Source organism: Sus scrofa, chromosome 5, assembly GCF_054392235.1.
Source record: "Sus scrofa isolate SSC_HxYL_T2T_F1_AM1 chromosome 5, Sscrofa_HxYL_maternal_Yorkshire_Landrace_v2.0, whole genome shotgun sequence".
NCBI lineage: Eukaryota > Metazoa > Chordata > Mammalia > Artiodactyla > Suidae > Sus > Sus scrofa.
This window is the reverse complement of record NC_139387.1, coordinates 34,290,875-34,305,357: the sequence shown is the minus strand read 5'-3', so window position 1 is coordinate 34,305,357 and position 14,483 is coordinate 34,290,875. Positions and strand designations below refer to the sequence as shown.

At 42.9% G+C, this 14,483-nt stretch overlaps 1 protein-coding gene across 1 annotated transcript in view; it reads left to right on the top strand.

Moving 5' to 3' along the window:
* The window catches only part of LOC146403313 (uncharacterized), a 64,082-nt gene extending 62,748 nt beyond the window's left edge, over positions 1–1,334 (top strand). The window contains exon 7 of the mRNA XM_085024872.1: positions 1,203–1,334. The gene's annotated coding sequence lies outside the window, so the exon portion shown is untranslated. The remainder of the gene's footprint in view (positions 1–1,202) is intronic.
* The last annotated feature ends 13,149 nt before the right edge of the window (positions 1,335–14,483 follow it).

The window sequence follows — 14,483 nt, the reverse complement described above, 5'->3', positions numbered from 1 at the left end:
AGGTTGTATACACACACACAGACATACAGGTGTACACACATATACATAATTTGTTTATATGTACACACATATATAATATATATTTGGGATAATATATATGGGAAATATACATAACTATATGTCTCTATATGAAGGAAATTATAACAATAAATACTTTTTTTTGTCTTTTGTCTTTTTAGGGCTGTACTGGCGGCATAGGGAGGTTCCCAGGCTAAGGGTTGAATTGGAGCTGTAACGCCAGCCTACACCACAGCCACAGCAACATGGGATCCCATCCGCATCTGTGACCTACACCACGGCTCATGGCAACACTGAATCCTTAACCCACAGAGTGAGCCCAGGGATCAAACCCTCATCCTCATGGATGCTAATCCAGTTCGTTAACCACTAAGCTACGACGGGAACTCCAAAAATAAACACTTTTAAAAATTGTACATAGATATCCAATTATAGATAGCAGATTAGCCAACATATGAATTTCCCCTTCTTCTCTATATCCCATCAGGATATAGTAAAGGCATGTAAAAGCTGTAGGTCCACAAGGATGAAAATGTGTGATTACAGTCAATAGAAAACAAGAGATTTCCACACATTTCTGGAATACAGATTCAGCCAACTGAGCAGAGCAGAAGAAGCTGCCTCTTTCACTGCACGCAGAGGGAGATAGACAAGAGAAATTTACCCAGAGGAATCCCAGAAAGACTTAGTATTCTGGAATGCCGAGTAGAGTATGGGTGGTGTTTAGACTTAGGGTTGAAAATAGGGTGATTATATGGGTTGGTGGACTGCCATCCGTTTCTTTGGGCATAACATGTCAGTGGGTTGGTTTTTATCCTGAGTCTAAAGTCAGAGGTGACTTCCCAAGAGACCTCAAGAGTCTCAGAAAAAAGACTTCCACACACCTGTAGTATGAAGAATTAAAAAGAAGAAGATCTCCCAGAGAAGAAAATGAAAAGATAAATTAAAAAAAAATATGTTTCGGAAGCTGCCACTGTGGCTCAGTGGAGACAAATCTGACTGGCATCTATGAGAACGCAGGTTCGATCCCTGGCCTCACTCATTGGGTTAAGGATCTAGCATTGCCATGAGCTGTAGTGTAGGTCGAAGACACGGCTCGGATCTGGCGTTGCTGTGGCTGTGATGTAGGCCGGCAGCTGTGGCTCCGATTTGACCCCTAGTTTGGGAACCTCCATGTGCCGCAGGTGCGGCCCTAAAAAAAAAAAAAAGAAAAAGAAAAAATACATTTAAAATATCCAAGCAACGTAGAGGATTAAACCAGCAAGGTCAACATCTGATCAACAGGGCATCCAAAAAGATAGAAAAGAGAAAACAAAGGTGAAGAATTATTTAAGAAACAGTATAAGAAAATTTCCCAAGATTAGAGTCCAAGTTTCAACTTCTCAAGGAAGCATTTCCCAACCAACCCATCTAAACTGTAGCCCCTCCAGCCATTCTTGACTTAAGTGTTCTCTCTGGAACTTATAACCACCTGACATACAATGTTACTTGTCTGTTTTACATCTCTCTTCCCATTAGAATGTAAGCTCCCTGCGGGCAAGGAGTTTTGTCAGCTTTGTTCATGGTAGCCAACTCGGCGCTCAGTGTACTGCTGCTCGTTGTTCTGACATCATTTGTTGAGTGATTGAGTAAATGAATGATTCACGAGATCTCAATCCTCATCTGCATGGAAAGAAGTCAGTGGATAATGCCTCAATTTGGTTTCTCAACAAAGTGATATGTAAGCCTATAAATTTAGAACTATGAGACAACCACCTGAAGCAACAACAAAAAGAGTTAAGGAGTTCCCGTCGTGGCGCAGTGGTTAACGAATCCGACTAGGAACCATGAGGTTGCGGGTTCGATCCCTGCCCTTGCTCAGTGGGTTGACGATCTGGCGTTGCCGTGAACTGAGGTGTAGGTCACAGACATGGTTCGGATCCTGCGTTGCTGTGGCTCTGGCGTAGGCTGGTGGCTACAGCTCCGATTAGACCCCTAACCTGGGAACCTCCATATGCTGCGGGAGCAGCCCAAGAAATAGCAAAAAGACAAAAACAACAACAACAACAACAACAAAAAAGAGTTAAATATACTTAACTGCATCTGAAGAATAGTATGGGAGAGTAGGATGGGGAAGAGGCAGGTTACTATAGATTTTTAAAATTTATTATTTATTTATTTATTTATTTATTTTCTTTTTAGGGTTGCACCTGTGGCACCTGGAAGTTCCTGGACTAGGGGTCAAATTGAAGCTGCAGCTGCCAGCCTACACCACAGCCACAGCAACACTAGATCTGAGCTGCATCTGCAACCTACCCTGCAGCTTGTGGTGACACCAGATCCTTAGCCCACTGAGCAAGGCCAGAGATCAAACCTGCATCCTCATGGCTACTACTTGGGTTCTTAACCCGCTGAGCCCCAATGGGAACTCCTTTAAACTGACTTTTAAATTTTATTAGAGGATAGTTGACTTATGATATTGTATCAGTTTCAGGCGTACAGCAAAGTGAATTGTTAGTACATATGCATACATCCATTCTTTTTTCCCATCTTGGTTATTAGAGACGATTTAAGTAGAGTTCCCCGTGCTATACAAGTAGATTCTGGTTAATTATTTTATACTGTAGTGTGTATACTATTCTTTTTTATTATAAGTTTTTGCAAACTATTTGTTTTTCACCATATGCCTGTCCTGTTTATTTGTTAAAGACCGTATATGTCCTAGTAAACACTTTGTATTTATTTACTGAGTATCGTCTATATCATATCAATGATAATAATAGCTAACACTGAGCACTTACTACATACTAGGCATTGTGCTAAGCTTTCTACAGATTATTTGAAGAATGTATTGCGTATCTGCTGTCATTTTACATGGAAGGAAAACATCTGGGTTTAAACTAAAAATGGAAAAAAAAACCCACAACCCTAGATCCCCAAATACAAATATTTAGTAACCTAAACTCAGTTGAATAAATTCTGCTTCTCAGTTCTCATAACAAAGATATGTATTTGATACATATCTTTGTCCTTAAAATACAAGAAAAAAAAGCATCATGCAATGATCTTTTAGAGTTTTTGTTTACTAGGAAATCCTCATAGAACTGCAAAAACTCTTGTCAACAGGAACTGGAGAAAGTCAGGGGAAACTCGTGCATAAGCTCTTTTGGAGACATCTGTCAATGTCATCTGCTTGCTTTCCCGCCACCCTTCTTTCCACTCCACATTTCTCGTGCAGTCTGCTCATCTGAAGTCCAAGTGACCTTTGTTTCAGGAAATTTATGAGATTTTCACAACATGAAATGGCTTCTGACAGAGTCATTTTTGGGCCTCAGCTTGGATCTGCTTCCTCCTGCCTGTGCCCGGATATTCTGCTGCGACACCATCCATCACTTGTTCAGGAACACATGGAGCCGTCACTGCTGCAAATCCTTCTCCCATCATCCCAGAGGTGAAATTGAAACATTGATAGTTGTTAAAAACAAAAACAAAAACAAAAACCACCCTTTTGGCAGAATTCTTTTGTTTGGACACTTCTGGTGTTTAGACTGTGCTCTGGATCTGTTGGAAGCAGCCCCTCCTTCCCTTTTCCTTTTTGCTCAGCTGAACTCCTTCCCTTCTCTCAGGCTTCAGTTTAGATGTGTCCCTGGGGAAGCCTTTCTCGACTGTGACACCCCTGAGTGGGGGTCCTGTAGCTCCTGCAGCTCCTGCAGGATCCCTCTGACCTTGACTTCATAGCCTGCATTGTTGCTGCCATTTCATTTCAGTCTCCTATGCTGGGCCTTATGCTCTCTGAGACAGAGACTGAGCTCTGTGTCTTGCCAGCTCCTGCGCAGGGTATAGTGCCCTAGTGCATAGTAGGTGCTCAGTAACCATTTGGTGATTGAGTGAATGCATGCAAGCCACTGTCCTGGAGTGCAGTTTCCACTTTAGTTTGCACATACTGAGTATGTGTGAAAAATAACCACCCAAACAACTGCACACCTGTGCTTCCCAATGACCGAGTCAAAGGCTGATGTGTTAAATAATACTGGCCTAAATCCAGAAGTTAAGGGAAAAAGAGATAGCGAGAAGGCTGTGCATATTTCCTGTGTTCCGTAGGAAATGAAGAGTTCCTAAGCTCTTTTCCTCCAGCAATTTCCGAAACTGAGAATGCACGATATAATTTTATAGCCCCATGAAAGAAGAAAGTAAAATGCTTACAAAATGGTTTGTGCCACACGCTATAACCTAGCCTCTTATTTATGGCTTGCCAAATAGGTGAGGGAAGGTTGTTATATTTTTCTTCAGAGCCTTTGAATAATAGTTAACAAAGACCACATTGAAAATCAAACTTACCTTATCACTCATGAGATCAGCTTCTGAATTACATGAAGCACTACATGAATATATTATTTAACGGATATATTAAAAAGCTACACATTCACATGTATGTGTGATCTTAAATGTGCATGAGTAAGTTAATTTAAATATCGTAACTAAAAATTTGACATTGGATGAAAACCTTGTCTTCTGGTGAGGTGTCTTCTTTGGGAACTTCAGGCAGGCTAGCCCTACATTTGCATTTCTGCATGTGACAGTGATGACCACATCTGACATATGTGCATGTCCTTTTTGTGTCCTCATTAATGGAACGGGTAGAATGTGTCCAGCATTTTCCCATGCAAGAATCTCTGATAGATCTTGTAATGCATTAAAGATTTGTTCTGAATGCAAAAAAAAAAAAAAAAAGAGGAAGAAAAAGAAAATGTTTTCAATACAGTCCCTCCCACACCTATCCCCCCATCCCCTCAGCTGGGGCGTGAGATGCTCTGGAAGCATCCTAGTTACTCATATAGGCACTGAATGCCCTTACAAATGATGTGAAAAAGTTGAAAGAGAACTTTAAAGGTGGCTTTAATTTTTTTTTCTTTTTTAGGGCTGTACCCGTGACATGTAGAAGTTCCCAGGCTAGGGGTTGACTCAGAGCTGCAGCTGCCAGCCTACCCCACAGCCATGGTGACACCAGACTTGAGCTGCGTCTGTGACCTACACCACAGATTACAGCAATGCCAGATCCTCAACCCACTGAGTGAGGCCAGGGATCGAACCCGTGTTTTCATGGATAATGGTTGGGTTCGTTACTGCTGAGCCACAATGGGAACTCCTAAAATTTTAGTCTAAGGTTGCTTGAAAGACGATTGCTTAAGGTCGTTCTGTGATTATTGGGAAAGATTTCATTTTTTTTTAGTTCAAGTTATATGACAGGCGAAGGAATAACAAATCAAAGAGAAGAAAAAATTATTCTACTTTAATGGCTTATGTGTTTTATGTGTGAGCTAGATTTTCAGTTTATGTAACTCCAAGGGAAAATGGGTAAGTCAGGATGCTATTAATAATAATTGTGGGAGAATTTTCATTGATTTATATAAGATTAGACTCTGGCTGGGTGTCTATTTTCATGTGGCGGTTGTTTCTTTTGTAAGGAAAGTACTTCTGTTAAACAGAGTGTGTCTTTGAGTTGAATGGTGTTCCTGGAGACATATTTAGTTGCAGGTGGCAACAGCGTTGGTCCCAAATCTATTACCAGAATAATAGCCACATTATCTTTCATTTATCCCTATGCATGATGTTTCATTTACTTTCTTCACTAGCTCTGCATTGTTTACTAGACCTTAGTTATAATTGTATATTGCGATTGTTATTATTATTAATCCTTAATTATGAATGACTTTTTGTTTGTTTGTTTGTTTGTTTTTGTCTTTTTAGGGCCACACCCGCGGCACATGAAAGTTCCCAGGCTAGGGATCGAATCCGAGCTACAGCTGACAGCCTACACCACAGCCATGGCAACGCCAGATCCAAGCCTCATCTGCAACCTACACCACAGCTCACAGCAGCACCAGATCCTTAACCCACTGAGCGAGGCCAGGGATCGAACCTGCATCCTCATGATTCCTAGTTGGATTCGTTTCTGCTGTGCCACGACGGGAACACCTGCATTTTTATATTATCTTAATTTTAAGGAAGGACATATCTCCCACATATACTTAAGTTATATAAATATATACATATATTTTTTGTTTCTGAAGAAAAGTAGATAGAAACTGAGTTTGAAGCAACCACTGTCAACACACACACACACACATATCTGCAGTGGACTGTGAAATAGACAAGCTCTCACATGAAAATCCACTGCTGACTATGAGGTTGCTATTTTGCTGTTTTTTGGTTTCAAACTCCTGTAGGTTCTATTATCATTCCAGGAAGTTCCTCGTTTCTCTAACCTAGAAATATAATAGGAAGTCGTGCACACGTGAGATATGCGAGAGGCAGGAAGGGTTCCCCCATCCAGTACTGTTTCCTTTACAGGCTCTTATTCCAAGTTCTCATCACTTGGAACTCATTCCTTTGTGTTTAGGCTTTGTGGACATCTTAGTATCACAGGACCCTAGAATTTTAAACCTAGAAGGAATCTTAAAGATCTGATCTGACCACCATCCTCAGTTTGTAGCTATGGAAACTGAAACTCAGAACTTCCTCCGAGGTTTCTCACTCTGAGGGTTGTGGAACCACTAGAATCAAGGCCTTCTGAAGGTCACTTCTGCTGATGTTCACTGTGTTCATTCATTTCTTCACTCTGTAATTTATGGCAGAGTCAGGAGTCTTCTGGGTGAAAGTGAAAAAAAATCTAAATCTGACATACTTCAGGAAAAGAAGGAAACTTCATTAGCCTTTAGGCACAGTAGTCTCCAATAATGTCTTTCACGCTTGGACTGTCTCCAAATCTTGTCTCCGGTGTCCTCTGCACTGGCTTCATCCTCAGGTGAGCTCATCCCATGCTATGGCAACACGCCTTGCTCGTCACCAGCCTCCCCTCAGAAGTTACAGGCACACAGCCGAGGAGCTTTAATTCTACCAGAGTGAGAAAGGCTCCTTTTCCTCATTAGTCCCAGACCTTAAACCTCATGGCTTTGCCTTGGGCCACGTGCCTGTGCCTGAACCAATCAAACGGTCAAAATGTATCAACTGGCTTAGCCTAAGTCACATGCTCCCCTCTGTCCCCAGGAGAATCTCATAGGCTAAGAGTGAGGGGAGGGATTTCTTCAAAAATATTGAAAAAGAAATGTAAAATGGAGCACTGTTTCTGGAGGGAAGTAGATAGAAACTGAGTTTGAAGCAACCACTGTCCACTTCAAGTGCATACCATGTCTGAGATGCTGTGCTAGGGGTTTGCTTGGGTAACATCTGTTGATAATTCATTTGTTTACCAGTTGTTGTTTGTTTGTTTTCAAAATGAACACACTGGCAAAAGCTGGATCAACAGAAATGGAGCCGAGGAGAGACTATCTAGGATGTGTTAAGGGAGTGATCAGGAGGCAACCGGGAGAGAGGTTTGGGGTGCAGGACTCTGCATAGGGGAGGAAAATGAGGCCTGAACGAAGGTCCGTGGGGGCCCAGAGGGCAGGAGAGGTCAGGGAAAAGGCTATATGAGAACTGTCACTCTCCACTGGGCTGTCTGCTCAGCCTCAGCTCTGCTCCCTGAGCAGATGGGGCAGTGGAGACTCCTCATGCCTGACTCAATAATTCATTCACCCATTTTTGGAGGGGCCACTAGGGCAAGCCACCGCGCCAGGTACGAGGGAGGCAAAGGTGGCAAGAGAGGGAGTTCCTGTTGTGGTGTAGTGGAAACGAATCCAACTAGGATCCATGAGGATGTGGGTTCGATCCCTGGCCTTGCTTAGTGGGTTGGGGATCGGGCATTGCCATGAGCTATTGTGTAGGTCGCAGATGCAGTTCATATCCCATTGCTGTGGCTGTGGTGTAGGCTGGCAGCTACAGCTCCAATTCGACCCCTAGCCTGGGAACATCCATATGCCACGGGTGAGACCCTTAACAAAAAAGGTGGTAAGGCAGATCTTGCCTCAGCATCCTCTGGGGCGCGTTGCACAAAGATTCTTGATGATTGCAGGAATTGCTACCAGGGAGAAATCCAGGGTGCTCCAGGAGAATATAGAGGATCTGACTGTGTGGAGGGTGAAGGTGGGACGAAAGGCAGAGAAGGTCCCCTAGAGTAATAGTTAAACTGAAACTTGAAGGAAGAGGAGGAGGTTTGCGGAAGAGGAGCCAGGAGAAGAGAAAGAATTCCAGGCAGAGGGTCCTAGAGCCTGGGAGAAGGGGCTCAAAATTATAGAGCCCAGAATGGTGCATTCGAAGCCCTCCTAGAAAGGCCAGTGAGGTGGGAGAAGGGGGTGGCACCAAATGCAGAAAGCTGATGAGAGCTCAGGCTGGAAGAGAAAGCAGGAGCCAGACCACGCCATTCGATTGAGGGCATTGGAGAGATTCTGAATTTTATCTGAGAGCGTTAAGAGTTGTGATCAGCGCTGTGTTTTTAGAAAGATCATACATGCTGAGGGTAGACAAAGAATTGAGGTGGGGTGAGACCACCCAGCCAGAGTGTAAAGAGGTGATAGTGGCTTGGCCTGCAGAAGTGGCAACAGAGATGGAGAGAAAGCAGCCATGTTCAAGAGGTATTTGAATTTCTTAGTTTTGGAAACAGGGCGTTGGCAGTCGATGGACGGGCAGTGCAATCTACCCGTGGATTTGTGAAAGTTTCACATTTTCATTAGCTGGTTGAATTGCAGGCTTTATTTTTCATGACAGTATTAAAGTGGCTGGGGATTAGGCTGCATATAATTGTTTTATGGCCAAATGTATCCCATTATAATAAATAATGACCATATATCAGCCTGCCAAGTGTCTTAGTTAGGCCACTGGGAGCTTTTCTGAGCCTACAGATTTGGTGATTAAACTAAAGATAAAAGAATAGGCGTTCCCATCATGGCTCAGTGGAAACAAATCTGACTAGCATCCATGAAGACACAGGTTCGATCCCTGGCCTTGCTCAGTGTTAAGGATCTGGCATTGCAGTGAGCTGTAGTGTAGGTTGCAGATGTGAATCGGATCCTGTGTTGCTGTGGCTGTGATGTAGGCCGGCAGCTACAGCTCCAATTCAACCCCTATCCTGGGAACCTCCATATGCCATGGGTGCAGCCCTGAAAAGACAAAAATGATAATAATACTAATAATAAAGATAAAAGAATAGGACTTTAGTAGGAGTTCCCGCGGTGGTTCAGTGGTAACGAACCTGACTAGTATCCATGAGTTTAAGGGTTCGATCCCTGGTCTTGCTCAGTGGGTTAAGGATCTGGTGTTGCCGTGAGCTGTGGTGTAGGTCGCAGATGCTGCTCGGATCTGGCATCGCTGTGGCTGTGGTGTAGGCCGGGGGCTACTGCTCGAATTTGACCCCTAGCCTGGGAACTTCCATATGCCATGAGTGCGGCCTTTAAGGAAAAAAAAAAAAAAAGAATGGGACTTTAGACTGATGGCCTCACAGAAGGTCCTGGGTCCCACAACCAGCTTGCTTGCTACAGTTCAGTTAATCCCTTAAATCTGTTAGTGTTCCTGTGTGTAGACTCCGGAACTCTATTCTTGGACTGATAAATGGAATGAGGGTGCTGTAATGATGGTCTATTGGAAAACCATTTTTGCAAAGCTGAATTTGGGTCTGGGAAGCTAGAACTAATATGTCAGGGATGCGCACGCAAGAGAAGGTTTATACCAAGCAGCCGTTTGTAGGACAGTCTACAGATGTACAGTAGTCTAGAAAAGACAATGTGGAACTAGAGTTGGGGACTTATGGCCCTGCCATGTACTAGTTCTGTCTCTCAAGCCGGTCACCTTTGTTCTCTGAGCCTCAGTTAGCCTACTTGTAAAGAAAATATAATAATAATACTTGCTATATCACCCAGTATGGTGCTGAAGATGAAAAGAAATAAAACTTGTGAGTGAAAAAAACAAACAACCCAATTAAAAAAAAAATGGGCAGAAAACCTAAATAGATATTTCTCCAAAGAAGACATACAAATGACCAACAGGCATGAAAATATGCTCAACATTGCTAATTATTAGAGAAATGCAAGTCAAAACTGCCGTGAGGTACCACCTTACACAGGCCAGAATGTCCATCATCAAAAAGTCTACAAATAATAAATGCTGGAAAGGGAACCCTCTTACACTATTGGTGGGAATGTAGATTGGTGCAGCTACTATGGAGAACAGTATGGAAGCTCCTTAAAAAATTAACAATAGAGTTACCATACGATCCAGCAATCCTACTTCTAGGCATATATCTAGAAAAGATATATGTACCCCAATGTTCACTGCAGTACTGTTTACAATAGCCAAGACATGGAAGCAACATAAATGTCCACCAAAAGATGAACAGCTATGGAAGATGTGGTACCTGTATACAGTGGAATATTACTCAGCTATAGAAAGTATGAAATAATGAATGCCATTTGCAGCAGCGTGGATGGACCTACAGATTGTCATACTAAGGGAAGTAAATCAGGCAGAGAGAGACAAATATCATATGATATCGCCTATATGTGGAATCTAAGAAAATGATACAAATGAACTTACCTACAAAGCAGAAATAGACTCACAGACAGAAAACAAATTTACAGTTACCAAAGGGGAAAGGGGGGAGGGATGAATTGGGAATTTGGGATTAACAGATATACACTACTGTACATAAAACAGATAAACAACAAGGACCTATTGTATAGTATACTCAATATTTTGTAATAAGCTATAAGGGAAAAGAATCTGAAAATTTATTTATATATGTAACATATATATACTTTATATTATATACAAAATGTATAATATATATAATTTATATATCTATGTCTCTGAATCACTTTGCTGTATACCTGAATCATTGTAAATCAGTTATGTACTTCACTTAAAAAAAATTGTGAAAGTCCTTTGGAAGTGAAAAATGAAGATGCCAAAAGAACTGTCATTATTTGTTCCAGTCAAGATAGGCTAAAATTGTGCAATGGTAGGAAACAGCAATATCTTGGCACCTTAAGATGAGATTTTTTTTCTTGCTGCTTCTTGTGAAGTCCCCTGCCCAATTGGCAGCTCTTAGGGTATCACTTCCATTCATGTTGATGATAAAATACACGTGACTTGAGGGGCCCTTGCTCACAATGCTCTCACCTCCCTTTCTGGTTATTCGGTGAGCCCTACTGGTGGTACCACCGGAATAGGCAGCTGCTGCTCTTCCTGTCTCCTGTGTCCCTTTTCTTTTCTGGATGTGCATTTGATTTTTCTTTGGACCATTACCCATTTCATGTATCCACGTGGCTGGCTCTTCCCCACACCACCAGTTGAGTCATCAGGGAAAATTGCAAACAGGAGAAATCTTGCTTACTCTCTTTTTTCTCTTCTATTCCACTAAGTAGTCAGTTATCCCTGACTGGTAGGAGGAGAGTAGTATCCTTAGGTGACCAAAGGGAGATCTAAGGGGATACATAGTTGAGTGGAAGAGGATTAGGCCGAAGAGCACAGTTAGATGGCCTGAAGGATGCTAATGGGAAGGTGAGGGGCAAAAACTGGGTGCAGAAATGCCTTTCATTTAGCCTCTTTAAGCAGGGGAGCTACAGCTGGAGGCTGGAACCTGAAGGAAGAACCAGAGTTGGGTGCTATAATCCAGGAGGAGAAAGACACAGAGAAGCACCCTCCTCCAACACTGTGATACTTCCAACCAAGAACAAAGTCAGGAGCCCGGGGCAGCCGGGGCTGAGGACTGAGTGCTGGACTACATGGCACAAGGTGACAGTCCCCACAAGCAAATGAAGCCACAGAGCATCATGGACCGCAAAGATTGTCACTGTAATGGAGGCAATTTGCATTTTGCTGATTTTTCAGGGGCGATTCCTTTTAGTAACCAAATTCAGCAAGCTCACACACAATGCAAACCACAATGGGAAAGAAGAGTCTGTATCTATATTAATGATTTCCATGCACGGAATGTACAACCAAAATGGAGTTTGCAAACCTTGATACCTTTTTGACCACGGTCTGCGGATAGCTCAGTGTGCAAAGATTAAATAATGGTAGAAACTAGAGGAAAACATGCTGGCTTTAAGCGCATTCTGCAGCCAGAGGCCAGATAACAAAAACAACAGCCAGTCTTGTATAGCACCTTCCATGTGACAAGTGACTTTCAGCATTTCACATATATTGACATAGTTAATCCTCATGACAATGTTTTTGGTAGATGCCATTATTATTCTATATAAAAATGAAAAAATTGATCCTGGAAATGTTGTGTGACTTGCTAGTTAGTGGCAGAGCTAGGATTCAAATCCAGGTGGTCCAGTTCCGGAGTCTACACCTTTTGCATCATAAGAGGCAACAGGACGTCTTGTCCTGTGTCCCTGGTCATCACTACCTTTGTGAGGGGGTCGAACTACCTGCATCTCTTGGAGTGATGCTGCTGCTTAAATGGCGACTCTTTTCCTTAGAGTCTTCTGTGACATGGCTGACACTCAAGTCAGGGACATGGCTTGGAAGGACACTGGAGCTTCTGAGATCTCAAGAACTTGGGAGAAAGTAGTAGCACTGCTTTACAGGAATCTGCTCTCCTCCCACCTCTCTGGCTTCTCAGAGGAAGCAGACCACTAGGGCTAGATCTGCATCTACTATTTTCCTTCCCACGAGGAAGGAAGTTATCCCCTAGGTAGGTACCCCTACACACACACTTCCCAACCAGGTTCTGGCATTGAAGCATCTTCAAATGTTGTTCCAGGAACATATGCTTAATCTAGGATCAGGGCGGCCACAAAACAGGTGGAATCTGGACATGAAGGAATAGCTAATCAGATGAGAGAAGATGCAACTAACAGATCACATGGGGTTGGCTGAAGTACAGGGGGAAGATCAGTGTCCAGGGAGGTTGGCAGGAGTAAGGCAGGGACTACCCCTGGAGGAATGGGGTGGAGGCGGTTATTAAGATTGGGAGTCAGGCCTGAGGCGGAAGACAAGAACCCAACTCTTGTAAACTGGAAGCAAAGTGGAGTTCTGCTCACTGACAAGGGGTGTTTTCCCATAGGCTCTTCCTGGGATTTGGTGTGAGAGTAGGATGGAACAGGGCTGGCGTAGCATGGACAGAGCCCTGAATGCAGAGGATGAGGAGGGAGGAGCGGAGAGCCAGGCAGAGGGTCATCCGGCAGCCATATCCCACCTCCCCAAGGAAGAGAGCAGATTGCCAGGTTTACAGATGGCTTAACTCAGACTCCAGGGGCAGACTTCCATCATTGCCTTTTTTTTTTTTCTCTATTTATTTTTTTTATTACTCAAATGAATTTATCACATCTGTAGTTGTATAATGATCATCACAATCCAATTTCACAGGATTTCCATCCCACAACCCAAGTACATCCCCCCAACCCCCAAAATGTTTCCTCCGGAGACCATAAGTTTTTCAATGTCTGTGAGTCAGCATCTGTTCTGCAATGAAGTTCAGCCTGTCCTTTTTTCAGATTCCACATGTCAGTGAAAGCATTTGATGTTGGTGTCTCATTGCATGGCTGACTTGACTTAGCATGATAATTTCTAGGTCCATCCATGTTGCTAAAAATGCTGGTATTTTGTTCCTTTTAATGGCTGAGTAATACTCCATTGGTGTATTCCACCATTGTCTTTTGACTCTGGTCCTCATCTATCTGCATTCCATAATTCACAAGTAATTTTGATTTTTTTTCAACTTCTCTTCCCCTTTCAGGACAGATTTCTTAGATCTGAAGAGTGATTGTTCCAGGATGGCCTTGCCTAACTTTTAGAATTACTCTTATTCAATAAACAGTCATCTTATGTAAATAAAGCTTGATAAGAAGTGCATCCATCCTGCCCTCATCCCCTCTCTTGGGCTTCTGCTTGTTTCCCTTTTCTGAAGTTCCGTTCACTAATCTACAGTCTTGGTTTGCAACATGTCCCACTGACGGGAATGTCATTCCTTCTGGTACTGCCCAGACACCTACACCACTTAAAATTCCTGAATTCACCAGAGTTGAGCACCCCCAGCCCTGTTAGAATGTCCCCACCCCCACCCTTACAAAGGCTACCTTGGCTGGGACTCACTGTCCCTGCAGCTCCAAGATCCCTCTCTGAGTCCTTTTGTGAGGGGACCTGCAGTTTGTCTCTGGTATTGGCAGAGAGTTCATGGTGCCTCCGGCCACTTTTGGGGGCACCCAGTAAGGTTCTATTTTCACAGCTCTCCCTTGAGTCCAGCTCCCTCATGAGAAGTCTTGGCTCTCGGGAGGCAAGGATGAAGTCTGATTGACCTTTACTGCCCCAAATGACATCCAGTACATATTAGAGGCTCCTCTCACATTTGAATGCATTGGCTGATTTTTGGGGGACACCTCCTTGAACATAGGTCCAAACTTAAGAGATTTCTTCACATGAGAACTTTCATAAGTGTACTACTTGTGTGCAACCAATACTTTAACTTTTCTAAAAAGACAAGAAAACCTAATTCAGAGATCATTTAGTGAACATCAGCTCTAAAATATGGTAAAAATTTAACCCTATTTATCTACTTATCCTATGCTGGATATACTATGTCCTTTCTTATTCAAGCCAAAGATTCT